Raw genomic sequence first — 13,301 nt, 5'->3', positions numbered from 1 at the left:
TGCTAGTTTACTTTCATAATCTAGCTTCCCTCTTGTTATGTCTCAAATAAAGCAATGTGTCCGATTACTGTAGACTTGAGTAAGTGTGACCTTAGTCTCTTTATTCTGGCTCCAGAGTATATGCTGTGCTCCAAGGGATGGCTGGAATCCTTTGGGACTCCAGCAGATGTGCTCTCGGGTGGCGATAGAATACTGGTTACAAGGTGTTGCATACATAACATCACTCCCCCCTCAAAGTCAATAATACACTTATTTACAGGGTGAGATGATCTGGGGCTTTCCACTCCCTAGTCAATCGTCTTGGTACAAACACAGGTGCAGGTGAGTTGGTTGGGCCTTTGCTGGGCTGCTGCACAGCTGGCCTTGCTGGGCTGCTGGGATGATGGGTTCAGCTTCGTGGTCAACCATGATGTCAGTTGCCATTTGTGTGTGTGTCGGAGGGTCGAATTTGGTAGTGTCCTCCTCAGGTTGCTCGTGGCTGCGAATCGCAGTTTGGTTTAGTCAAAATGCTTTCTGCAAGTTAGTCCATTTACAAGTTTGACCTCAAACACCCTACTCCCTTCTTTGGCTACAACAGTGCCAGCAAGCCATTTGGAACCATGTCCATAGTCAAGTACAAATACAGGGTCATTTACTTCAATATCACGTGACAAATTTGCGCGATCATGGTACATGCTTTGTTGATGCCGCCTGCCCTCGACATGATCATGGCGATCAGGGTGGACGAGAGAGAGCATTGTTTTGAGTGGCCTTTTCATGAGCAGTTCAGCAGGGGAAACCCCGGTGAGCGAGTGGGGTCTGGTGCGGTAGCTGAGCAGGACTTGGGACAGGCGGATCTGCAGGGAGCCTTCCGACACGCATTTCAAGCTTTGCTTGATGGTGTGGACTACCCGTTCTGCCTGGCTGTTAGATGCGGGCTTGAACGGAGCAGATGTGACGTGCTTGATCCCATTGCGGGTCATGAATTGCTTGAATTCAGTGCTGGTGAAGCACGGCCCATTGTCGCTGACGAGGACATCAGGCAGGCCGTGCGTGGCAAACATGGCTCGTAGGCATTCGATGGTGGCAGTGGACATGTTTACAGACATTATTACACACTCAATCCACTTTGAATAAGCATCCACAACAACCAAAAATATTTTGCCTTGAAACGGGCCAGCGAAGTCAATGTGGATCCTGGACCATGGTTTGGAGGGCCATGACCACAAACTTAGCGGTGCCTCCCTGGGTACATTGCGCAGTTGAGAGCAAGTGTTGCATTGGTGCACGCAAGACTCCAAACCTGAGTCGATGCCGGGCCACCACACATGGGATCTGGCTATAGCTTTCATCATTACTATGCCTGGGTGGGTGCTGTGTAGGTCACGTATGAACCTTTCCCTGCCTTTCTTAGGCAAAACCACGCAATTACCCCACAAAAGACAGTCCGCCTGTATGGACATTTCGTCTTTGCGCTGCTGGAACGGCTTGATCTCTTCATGCATCTTCGCTGGGACGCTGGACCATCTCCCATGGAGGACACAGTTTTTTTTTACAAGGGATAGTAAAGGCTGGTCCAGATCCTGAACTGGCGACTGTCATAGGTGACTTTTCATTTTCAAATGCACCCATCACCAAGAGCAAGTCTGCGCCATTTCCACCCCAGTGGTGGGCAATGGTAGCCGACTGAGAGCATCAGCGCAGTTCTCTGTGGCTGGCCTGTGGCGAAATACATAATTATATGCATACAGCGTTATCGCTCATCTTTGGATGCGGGCAGAGGCATTGGTATTAATACCTTTGCTCTATGAGAATATGATCCGTTTCGAACTCGAGCTTAGGCCCATACAGATAATGGTGCATTTTTTTCACCCCGTAAACGCATGCCAGAGCTTCTTTTTCAATCATGCTGTAGGCCCTTTCAGCCTTGGACAAGCTCCTGGGCGCATAAGTGACCGGTTGCAATGTTCCCGATTCGTTTGCTTGTTGTAACACACACCCGATCCCGTACGAAGATGCACCGCAAGCTAGCACTAAATGTTTACATGGGTCACACATAACAAGCAGTTTGTTGGAACATAACAGATTCTGGCTTTCTCAAAAGTAGTCTCTTGTGATTCCCCCATACCCAGTCATCTCCCTTGCGTAGCAACACATGTAGAGGTTCTAGCCAGGTGCTTAAGCCGGGTAGGAAATTACCAAAATAATTGAGGAGTCCCAGGAACGACCGCAGCTCCATCACATGGTCTCGGCGCGTTCTTGATGGCCTCCGTCTTGGCGTTGGTGGGTCTGATGCCGTCTGCCGTGATTCTTCTCCCTAAGAGATCCACCTGTGATCAATATGTCATCCTGGAAAAGCAAGGTGCGCGGAACCAACTTTAACAGACTCTCCATGTTCCTTTAAAAAATAGCCACGGCCGATCGAATCCCAAACGGGCATCTATTATAGATGTACAGACCTTTGTGCGTGTTGAAGCAGGTGAGGACTTTCGAAGATTCTGCCAGCTCCTGCGTCATGTAGGCCGAGGTCAGGTCCAACTTGGTGAACGTCTTCCCTCCTGCCAGCATCGCAAATAGGTCATCTGCCTTGGGTAGCGGGTACTGATCCTGCAGCGAAAAACGGTTAATCTTTACTTTATAGTTCCCACAAATTCCGACCGTGCCATCGCCCTTGAGAACCGGAACAATCGGACTGGCCCACTCATTGAACTCAACCGGCACAATGATGCCCTCCCGTTGAAGACTGATCAGCTCAATCTCCACTTTCTCTCGCATCATGTATGGCACTGCATGTGCCTTGTGGGAGATGGGTCGTGCACCGGGAACCAAGTGGATCTGCACCTTCGCCCCAGAGAAATTTCCGATGCCTGGCTCAAACAACGACGGGAACTTGCTCAAAACCTGGGCACATGAGGCGTCGTCGACAGACAAAAGCACTCTGAAGTCGTCCCAGTTCCAGCAGATTTTTCGTACCCAACTTCTGCCAAACAGTGTGGGCCCATCTCATGGTAAAATCCAGTGGGAGTTCGTGTACCGCTCCATCATCGGAGACTTTTACTGCTGCACTGCCAATTACAGGGATCAGCTCTTTAGTGCAAGTTCTCAGCTTGGTATAAATAGGGCTCAACTTGGGCCATTGTGCTTTGTTGCACCACAGCCTTTTTGCTCGAAGGCCTTTTTGCTCATGATCGACTGATTCGCACCAGTGTCCAATTCCATGGACACTGGAATTCCATTCAGTTCAACTTTTAACATGATCGGTGGACATTTTGTGATGAAGGTGTACGCCCCGTACACTTCTGCCTCCTCGGTTCGAGTCTCTAGTTCAGTTTGATCCACCATGGATCGGTCTTCTTCTGCAACGTGGTGGTTTGCAGGGTTTGCAGCTCGTCTGCACATTCGCTGGAGGTGTCCCATTGTTCCACAGCCTTTGCAAGCATAGTGTTTGAAGCGGCAGTGATGGGCTCGATGATCACCTCTGCTGCGCCAACAAGGTGTTAATTGCCTCGCATTCACACTTAATGGCGGACTCCGAGTCATTTGACGTCGTGCAGCTGCAGGCGTGTTCATTATACCATATGCATTCATAGAAACATTGAAAATAGGTGGAGTAGGCCATTCGGCCCTTCTAGCCTGCACCGCCATTCAATGAGTTCATGGCTGAACATGCAACTTCAGTACCCCATTCCTGCTTTCTCACCATACCCCTTGATCCCCCTAGTAGTAAGAACTTCATCTAACTCTTTTTGAATATATTTAGTGAATTGGCCTCAACAACTTTCTGTGGTAAAGAATTCCACAGGTTCACCACTCTCTGGGTGAAGATGTTTCTCCTCATCTCGGTCCTAAATGGCTTACCCCTTATCCTTAGACTGTGACCCCTGGTTCTGGACTTCCCCAACATTGGGAACATTCTTCCTGCATCTAACCTGTCTGAACCCATCAGAATTTTAAACGTTTCTATGAGGTCCCCTCTCATTCTTCTGAACTCCAGTGAATACAAGCCCAGTTGACCCAGTCTTTCTTGATAGGTTAGACCCGCCATCCCAGGAATCAGTCTGGTGAACCTTCGCTGCACTCCCTCAATAGCAAGAATGTCCTTCCTCAAGTTAGGAGACCAAAACTGTACACAATACTCCAGGTGTGGCCTCACCAAGGCCCTGTACAACTGTAGCAACACCTCCCTGCCCCTGTACTCAAATCCCCTCGCTATGAAGGCCAACATGCCATTTGCTTTCTTAACCGCCTGCTGTACGTGCATGCCAACCTTCAATGACTGATGTACCATGACACCCAGGTCTCGTTGCACCTCCCCTTTTCCTAATCTGTCACCATTCAGATAATAGTCTGTCTCTCTGTTTTTACCACCAAAGTGGATAACCTCACATTTATCCACATTATACTTCATCTGCCATGCATTTGCCCACTCACCTAACCTATCCAAGTCACTCTGCAGCCTCATAGCATCCTCCTCGCAGTTCACACTGCCACCCAACTTAGTGTCATCCGCAAATTTGGAGATACTACATTTAATCCCCTCGTCTAAATCATTAATGTACAGTGTAAACAGCTGGGGCCCCAGCACAGAACCTTGCGGTACCCCACTAGTCACTGCCTGCCATTCTGAAAAGTACCCATTTACTCCTACTCTTTGCTTCCTGTCTGACAACCAGTTCTCAATCCATGTCAGCACACTACCCCCAATCCCATATGCTTTAACTTTGCACATTAATCTCTTGTGTGGGACCTTGTCGAAAGCCTTCTGAAAGTCCAAATACACCACATCAACTGGCTCTCCCTTGTCCACTCTACTGGAAACATCCTCAAAAAATTCCAGAAGATTTGTCAAGCATGATTTCCCTTTCACAAATCCATGCTGACTTGGACCTATCATGTCACCTCTTTCCAAATGCGCTGCTATGACATCCTTAATAATTGATTCCATCATTTTACCCACTACCGATATCAGGCTGACCGGTCTATAATTACGTGTTTTCTCTCTCCCTCCCTTTTTAAAAAAGTGGGGTTACATTGGCTACCCTCCACTCGATAGGAACTGATCCAGAGTCAATGGAATGTTGGAAAATGACTGTCAATGCATCCGCTATTTCCAAGGCCACCTCCTTAAGTACTCTGGGATGCAGTCCATCAGGCCCTGGGGATTTATCGGCCTTCAATCCCATCAATTTCCCCAACACAATTTCCCGACTAATAAGGATTTCCCTCAGTTCCTTCTCCTTACTAGACCCTCTGACCCCTTTTATATCCAGAAGGTTGTTTGTGTCCTCCTTCGTGAATACCGAACCAAAGTACTTGTTCAATTGGTCTGCCATTTCTTTGTTCCCCGTTATGACTTCCCCTGATTCTGACTGCAGGGGACCTACGTTTGTCTTTACTAACCTTTTTCTCTTTACATATCTATAGAAACTTTTGCAATCCGTCTTAATGTTCCCTGCAAGCTTCTTCTCGTACTCCATTTTCCCTGCCCTAATCAACCCTTTGTCCTTCTCTGCTGAGTTCTAAATTTCTCCCAGTCCCCAGGTTCACTGCTATTTCTGGCCAATTTGTATGCCACTTCCTTGGCTTTAATACTATCCCTGATTTCCCTTGATAGCCACGATTGAGCCACCTTCCCTTTTTTATTTTTACGCCAGACAGGAATGTACAATTGTTGTAGTTCATCCATGCGGTCTCTAAATGTCTGCCATTGCCCATCCACAGTCAACCCCTTAAGTATCATTCGCCAATCTATCCTAGCCAATTCACGCCTCATACCTTCAAAGTTACCCTTCTTTAAGTTCTGGACCATGGTCTCTGAATTAACGGTTTCATTCTCCATCCTAATGCAGAATTCCACCATATTATGGTCACTCTTCCCCAAGGGGCCTCGCACAACGAGATTGCCAATTAATCCTCTCTCATTACACAACACCCAGTCTAAGATGGCCTCCCACCTAGTTGGTTCCTCGACATATTGGTCTAGAAAACCATCCCTTTTGCACTCCAGGAAATCCTCCTCCACCGTATTGCTTCCAGTTTGGTTAGCCCAATCTATGTGCATATTAAAGTCACCCATTATAACTGCTGCACCTTTATTGCATACACCCATAATTTCCTGTTTGATGCCCTCCCCAACATCACTACTATTGTTTGCAGGTCTGTACACAACTCCCACTAATATTTTTTGCCCTTTGGTGTTCTGCAGCTCTACCCATATAGATTCCACATCATCCAAACTAATGTCCTTCCTAACTATTGCATTAATCTCCTCCTTAACCAGCAATGCTACCCCACCTCCTTTTCCTTTTATTCTATCCTTCCTGAATGTTGAATACCCCTGGATGTTGAGTTCCCAGCCCTGATCATCCTGGAGCCACGTCTCTGTAATCCCAATCACATCATATTTGTTAACATCTATTTGCACAGTTAATTCATCCACCTTATTACGGATACTCCTTGCATTAAGACACAAACCCTTCAGGTTTGTTTTTTTTTTTAAAACACCCTTTGTCCTTTTAGAATTTTGCTGTACAGTGGCCCTTTTTGTTCTTTTCCTTGGGTTTCTCTGCCCTCCACTTTTCCTCATCTCCTTTCTGTCTTTTGCTCTCCCTGCCATATTACTTTAACTCCTCCCCAACAGCACTAGCAAACACTCCCCCTAGGACATTGGTTCCGGTCCTGCCCAGGTGCAGACCGTCCGGTTTGTACTGGTCCCACCTCCCCCAGAACCGGTTCCAATGCCCCAGGAATTTGAATCCCTCCCTGCTGCACCACTGCTCAAGCCACGTATTCATCTGTGCTATCCTGCGATTCCTACTCTGACTAGCACATGGCACTGGTAGCAATCGCGAGATTACTACTTTTGAGGTCCTACTTTTTAAATTTAGCTCCTAGCTCCTTAAATTCGTTTCGTAGGACCTCATCCCTTTTTTTACCGATGTCGTTGGTACCAATGTGCACCACGACAACTGGCTGTTCTCCCTCCCTTTTTAGAATGTCCTGCACCTGCTCCGAGACATCCTTGACCCTTGCACCAGGGAGGCAACATACCATTCCTGCCTGAAAACGACGTTACTTTGTGTACAGTACTTGCCGATGCATCTTTATGCTGCGAAATTTGTTTGGTGTTATCGCTGGTGGATATAAATGCCTGGGCTATCATTGTGGCTTTGCTCAGGTTCAGTGTTTCAACAGTCAATAGTTTGCAAAGGATAACCTCATGACCAATGTCAAGCACAAAAAAGTCTCTTAGCATTTGCTTCAGGAATCCATCGAATTCGCAATGTCCTGCAAGGCGCCTTAGTTCAGTGATGTAGCTCGCCACTTCCTGGTCTTCAGACCGTTGGCGTGTATAAAATTGATACCTTGCCATCAGAACGCTCTCCTTCGGATTTAGGTGCTCCCCGACCAGCTTACACAGTTCTTCATACGATTTGGTTGTTGCTTTCACTGGAGCAAGAATATCCTTCATGAGGCCATAGATTGTTGCCCTGCAGACGGTGAGGAGGATCGCCCTTTGTTTTGCAGTGTTCTCATTCCCTTCCAGCTAGTTAGCCACGAAGTATTGGTCGAGTCGCTCCAGGAAAGGCTTCCCAATCGTCACCTTCTGAGAATTTCTCCAGGATACGAACAGTTCTCTGCATTTTCACGTGATGGATTGTTATCTATTACTCATCGCCAGTTGTTATCTCAAATAAAGCAATGTGACTGAGTACTGTAGACTTGAGTAAGTGTGACCTGAGTCTCTTTATTCTGACTTCAGAGTGCTGGCACAGCATGGGAGGCCTGCTTATATGCAGTGCTCCCAAGGGATGCTGGGATCCCTTGGGACTCCAACAGATGCGCCCTCTGGTGGCGGTAGAATGCTGGTTACAAGGTGTTGCATACATAACACCTCAATTATTTTTTGAGTCATTCTTTTGCTGGCTTTTAAAAGTTTCCCAATCCTCTGGCCTCCCACTATTCTTGGCCATTTGGTATGTGCTTTTTTTCAATTTTACACCATTGTAAGAAGAAAAATGTTTATTAATGATAAAACTGATTCTGTGTATGTATAAATGATCAAAGTGTAGATTATATAGAAAGGCTGCAGTGTTGAAACAAAATGGAAGCTCACAGACTTCCAGCATGTCCTGTTTGTATATTGTCTTCTGGCTGGACAGAGCTTAAAGGAACAAAGGTGTTAATTGGAAAGCCATTAACCTAGTCAAGGAGTGGCGCTGGCCCTCCAGACGTACACATGTATGAGGGGAAGCCAATCAGGAATGGCCTTGGAACCAAGATCCAATCCTGAGGCTTCCTGAGAAACAATGGCCTTCAGAGATATAAAAACTCAAGCCAAAGATTGCTCTCTCCTCTTCTCCTTCGCAAAAGCAGGACCTCCCTCTACAGACAAAGCAGCAGGCCATGTGCTTTGCCAGGGGGAAGTTAAGTATACCGTTTTTATTGGAACATCATTGTATCGGTTGTAACTAAGTTGATCCGCAGGACAGCTGATGACTGCTGATAGATATGCATGTGTGTGTGTTTAATAAACTATTCCAAATTGTTTTAAAATAATCGGTCTTGCTGTCAATTTAATGCCAGAGATTTAGAAATCTTATACCATCCCTTGTTTCCTTAGATAGCCACAGCTGGTTATCCCTTCTCTTACAGTCTTGCCTTCTCATTGGGATATATTTTTGTTGAGTTATGAAATATCTCCTTACATGTCTGACACTGCTCATCAACCGTCCCATTCTTCAATCTACTTTCCCAGTCCACTTTAGCCAACTCTGCCTTCATACCACCTTTTGTTGTCTCCTTTATTTAAGCTTCGGACACTGGTTTGAGATCCAACTTTCTCACCCTCCAACTGAATTTGAAATTCAACCATGTTATGGTCGCTCATTCCTCGAGGATCCCTTACTAGGAGATTGTTCATTAATCCTGTCTCATTGCACAGTACCAGATCTAAGATAGCCTGCTCCCTGGTTGATTCCTCAACGGACTGTTCAAGGAAACTATCCCGGATGCACTTTATGAACTCTTCCTCAAGACTACCCTGGCCAATTTGCTTTGTCAAATGAATATGAAGGTTAATGTCGCCCGTGATTATTGCCGTTCCTTTTTTACAAGCCTCCATTATTTCTTGATTTATACTCCGTCCTGCAGTGTTGTTCCTGTTAGGGGGCCTATAAGCTACGCCCACCAGCAACTTTTTCCCGCTATTATTCCTCATCTCCACCCAAATTGATTCAACATCTTGATCTTCTGAGCCAATATCGTTTCTCAATAATGCACTGATCTCATCCTTTATTAACAGTGCTACCCCACCTCCTTTTCCTTTCTGTCTGTCTTTCTGAATTGTCAAATATCCCTGAATATTTAGTTCCCAGTCCAGGTCACCTTGCAACTGCATCTCTGTAATGGCTATCAGATCATACCCATTTGTGCCGTTAACTCATCTATTTTGTTACGAATGCTGCATGCATTCAGATCAATTTGTTTTTTTTAACCATTTTTTCCTGCTTTGACCCCATTTTCTGTTTCACCTTCATGTTTATACATTCTGTCCCTTCCTGTCATACTCCGGTTTTCATTTCCCCCAGTGCTACACTGCTCCATTGCCTTCTCCTTATTCTTTGACATTTTTAATTTTCGCTCACTTGAACCATCCCCCCCACTAATTAGTTGAAAGACCCCTCCACAGCCCAAGTTATTTGATTCGCCAGGAGCCTAGTCCCAGCACAGTCTAAGTGGAGCCCGTCCCAATGGAACAGCTCCTTCTTACCCCAGTACTGGTGCGAGTGTCCCATGAACCAAAGCCCATTTCTCCCACACCAGTCTATGAACCACATGTTTAACTCTCTGATCTTATTGTTTCGATGCAAATTTGCTCGTGGCTCAGGTCGCAATCCAGAGATTATTACCTGTGTGGTTCGGCTTTTTAATTTGGCCCCTAGCTGCTCATAATCCCTCAGCAGAACCTCTTTATTTGTCCTATGTCCTTTGTAGCCACGTGCACCCCTCCCACTCCAAGTTCCTCTCCAGCTCAGAGTAGATGTCCTTAACCCTGGCACTGGTTAAACAACATCTTCCACTCTAAAAGTGAGTTCTCAGGTAACTGTACATTCAATACGGAAATTGCAGTCTTTGTCACAGGTGGGACAGTCAGTCTTTGGAGGAAAGGGTGGGTGGGGAGTTTGGTTTGCCATACATTTCTTCCGCTGCCTGCGCTTGTTTTCTGCATGCTCTCGGCGACGAGACTCAAGATGCTCAGCGCCCTCCCGGATGCACTTCCTCCACTTCGGGCATCTTTGGCCAGGGACTCCCAGGTGTCGGTGGGGATGTTGTACTTTATCAAAGAGGCTTTGAAACGTTTCCTTTGCCCACCTGGGGCTCGCTTGCCGGGCAGGAGTTCCAAGTCGAAGACTTGCTTTGGGAGTCTTGTGTCGGGCATGCTTACTAGTCAGGAAATTGTGGTAGGGAAATTGATGGGATTGAAGGCCGATAAATCCCCAAGGCCTGATAAGCTGCATCCCAGAGTACTTAAGGAAGTGGCCCCAGAAATAGTGGATGCATTGGTGGTCATTTTCCAACATTCTAGAGACTCTGGATTAGTTCCTACGGACTGGAGGGTAGCTAATGTAACCTCACTTTTTAAAAAAGGAGGGAGAGAGAAAACGGGGAATTATAGACCGGTTAGCCTCACATCAGTAGTGGGGAAAATGTTGGAATCAACTATTAAAGATGTAATAGCAGTGCATTTGGAAAGCAGTGATAGGATCGGTCCAAGTCAGCATGGATTTATGAAAGGGAAATCATGCTGGACAAATCATCTAGAATTTTTTGACGATGTAACTCGTAGAGTGGACAAGGGAGAACCAGTGCATGTGGTGTATTTGGACTTTCAAAAGGCTTTTACTGTAGGAGCGGCGAGATTGGGGCGAAGGAGCGGCGAGAGATTGTAGAGGGACGTGATCGGGGTGCAGGAGAGGCGTGAGTTCGGGGCCCAGAAGAGTGCCAGCCCACACTGCGATATGTGTGCGCACTAGGTCCATGCAGCAAAGCTGGTCTCCAGTCGTCCTGGTTAATCCTTGCTACTAGGCCAAGACCTGGCTCTGTCAAGCCCGTGTGGTGTCTGGTGTGCAACGGTCACTACACGTTTAAAAAAAATCCAAGCACAGGCATCTTCCACCCTTCAACATTTAGTTCGGACCTGGAATTTTAGGTCCATCATTGAAACATCTGTGAACTTTTTGACGTGGAAGCAAGTCATCCTCGATTCGAGGGACTGCCTATGATGATGGGATCGACTAGGCTTATATTTACTGAATTTAGAAGAATGAGAGGGATCTCATAGAAACATATAAAGTTCTGACGGGATTGGACAAGTTAGATGCAGGAAGAATGTTCCCAATGTTGGGGAAGTCCAGAACCAGGGATCACAGTCTAAGGATAAAGGGTAAGCCATTTAGGACCGAGATGAGGAGAAACTTCTTCACTCAGAGAATTGTGAACCTGTGGAATTCTCTACCACAGAAAGTTGTTGAGGCCAGTTCGTTAGATATTTTCAAAAGGGAGTTAGATGTGGCCCTTACAGCTAAGGGGATCAAGGGGTACTCAAGTTGCATGATCAGCCATGATCATATTGAATGGTGGGGCAGGCTCGAAGAGCCGAATACCTACTCCTGCACCTATTTTCTCTGTTTCTATGCGAACATTGTGGCCCGCCCAACGAATCTGGTCAATTGTGGTCAATGCTTCGATGCTGGGGTTGTTGGCCTGATTGAGAACACTGACGTTGGTGCGTCTGTCCTCCCAGGGAATTTTTGCAGGATCTTGCGGAGGCATCGTTGGTGGTATTTCTCAGGCGATTTGAGGTGTCTATTGTATATGGTCCACGTCTCTGAGCCATACAGGAGGGTGGGTATCACTACAGCCCTGTAGACCATAAGCTCGGTGCCAGATTTGAGGGCCTGATCTTCCAACACTCTTCCTCAGGCAGCCGAAGGCTGTGCTGGCAGTGTTGAACCCCATCGTCTATGTCTGCTCTTGCTGATAATAGGCTCCTGAAGTATAGAAAGTGGTCCACGTTGCCCAGGGCCACGCCGTGGATCTTGATGACTTGGGTGGGGTGGGTGCGGGGAGATGGGGGGAGGGCAGTACTGTGTGGCGGGGTCAGGTTGGTGGAGGACCTTTGTCTTACGGATGTTTAGTGTAAGGCCCATGCTTTCATGCACCTCGGTGAAAATGTTGAATATGACTTGGAGTTCAGCCTCCGAGTGCGTGCAGACATAAGCATTGTCCGCGTACTGTCGTTCGACGACAGAGGATGGGACGGTCTTGGATCAGGCGTGGAGGCGACGAAGGTTGAACAGGTTCCCACTGGTTCTATAGTTTAGTTCCACTCCAGTAGGGAGCTTGTTGAGTGTGAGGTGGAGCATTGCAGCGAGGCCGGGACTCTCACTCTCGGCTGCAGAGAACAGTATCTATCCCCTAATGATACTGTCCCCGACCACTACTATAAGTTTTGATTATAAGTAAAATAAGTATTGATTCAGCCATTGTTCATTTGATTGTCTTTCTATAATCAGTGCTTTTTTTGTTTACTGACACAAGGCTCAATAATCTTAAGCACACCAATTACGGAATCTCTGGGGAAAAAAGTAGCACAGAACTCTCATTAAGAACGTTATCAGGCACACTCTTGTACTCAGTTATTAAATTCTATCAAACCAAAGTTTTTAGTTTTTAAAACATGCTTCTGCATAACATTCCATCATAAAGTACCAAGAGAGAAATAACTATTAGCACTGGCAAAGCATTAATACATTGTAATTGTAGACTACAAGGGTGAGGCTTTTTAGTACAGATACAGCATCGAGATTCCAGAGTTCCGGAATCCGGTAAATGTTCCGGAATCCGGACCCCCGCCTCAGGCCACCGCCGCCTCCCTCATCCCCACCTCACCCCTGCCTCAGGCACAACCTCCCCACGCCACTGCACCGCTAACCTCACCCCGGGCTGGCCCCACCACCACCAGTCGACCCCTCCTCCCCTACCTACCTACCTTGGCTCAGGCATTTCCGGGCTCGGGACATCGGAAAGACGGTCCGAAGTCCGGAAATACAGAGAAACCGGAACAGCCTCGGTCCCGAATTCTCGATGCTGTACCTATATATGCAAATAATGTTTCTTGGAAAAAAGTGTTCCTTTGAAATTATGTCTAATCGCTCTTTTGATAATCTAATTGCCACAGTGCAACAAAGTTTATTTACGATAGCTTAATTTTCCATTGAAGGAGGATTTTAATAGGTGCTTGAACAAAACAAAAACAT

At 46.7% G+C, this 13,301-nt stretch overlaps 1 protein-coding gene across 3 annotated transcripts in view; it reads right to left on the bottom strand.

The window, feature by feature from the left end:
• nedd4l (NEDD4 like E3 ubiquitin protein ligase) overlaps nucleotides 1–13,301 on the bottom strand; it is a 614,975-nt gene that overhangs the window by 337,478 nt on the left and 264,196 nt on the right. The gene's annotated exons all lie outside the window — the stretch shown is intronic.

Source organism: Pristiophorus japonicus, chromosome 2 (assembly GCF_044704955.1).
Source record: "Pristiophorus japonicus isolate sPriJap1 chromosome 2, sPriJap1.hap1, whole genome shotgun sequence".
In the NCBI taxonomy this organism is placed as follows: Eukaryota; Metazoa; Chordata; class Chondrichthyes; family Pristiophoridae; genus Pristiophorus; species Pristiophorus japonicus.
This window is presented reverse-complemented; position numbering and strand designations above follow the sequence as displayed.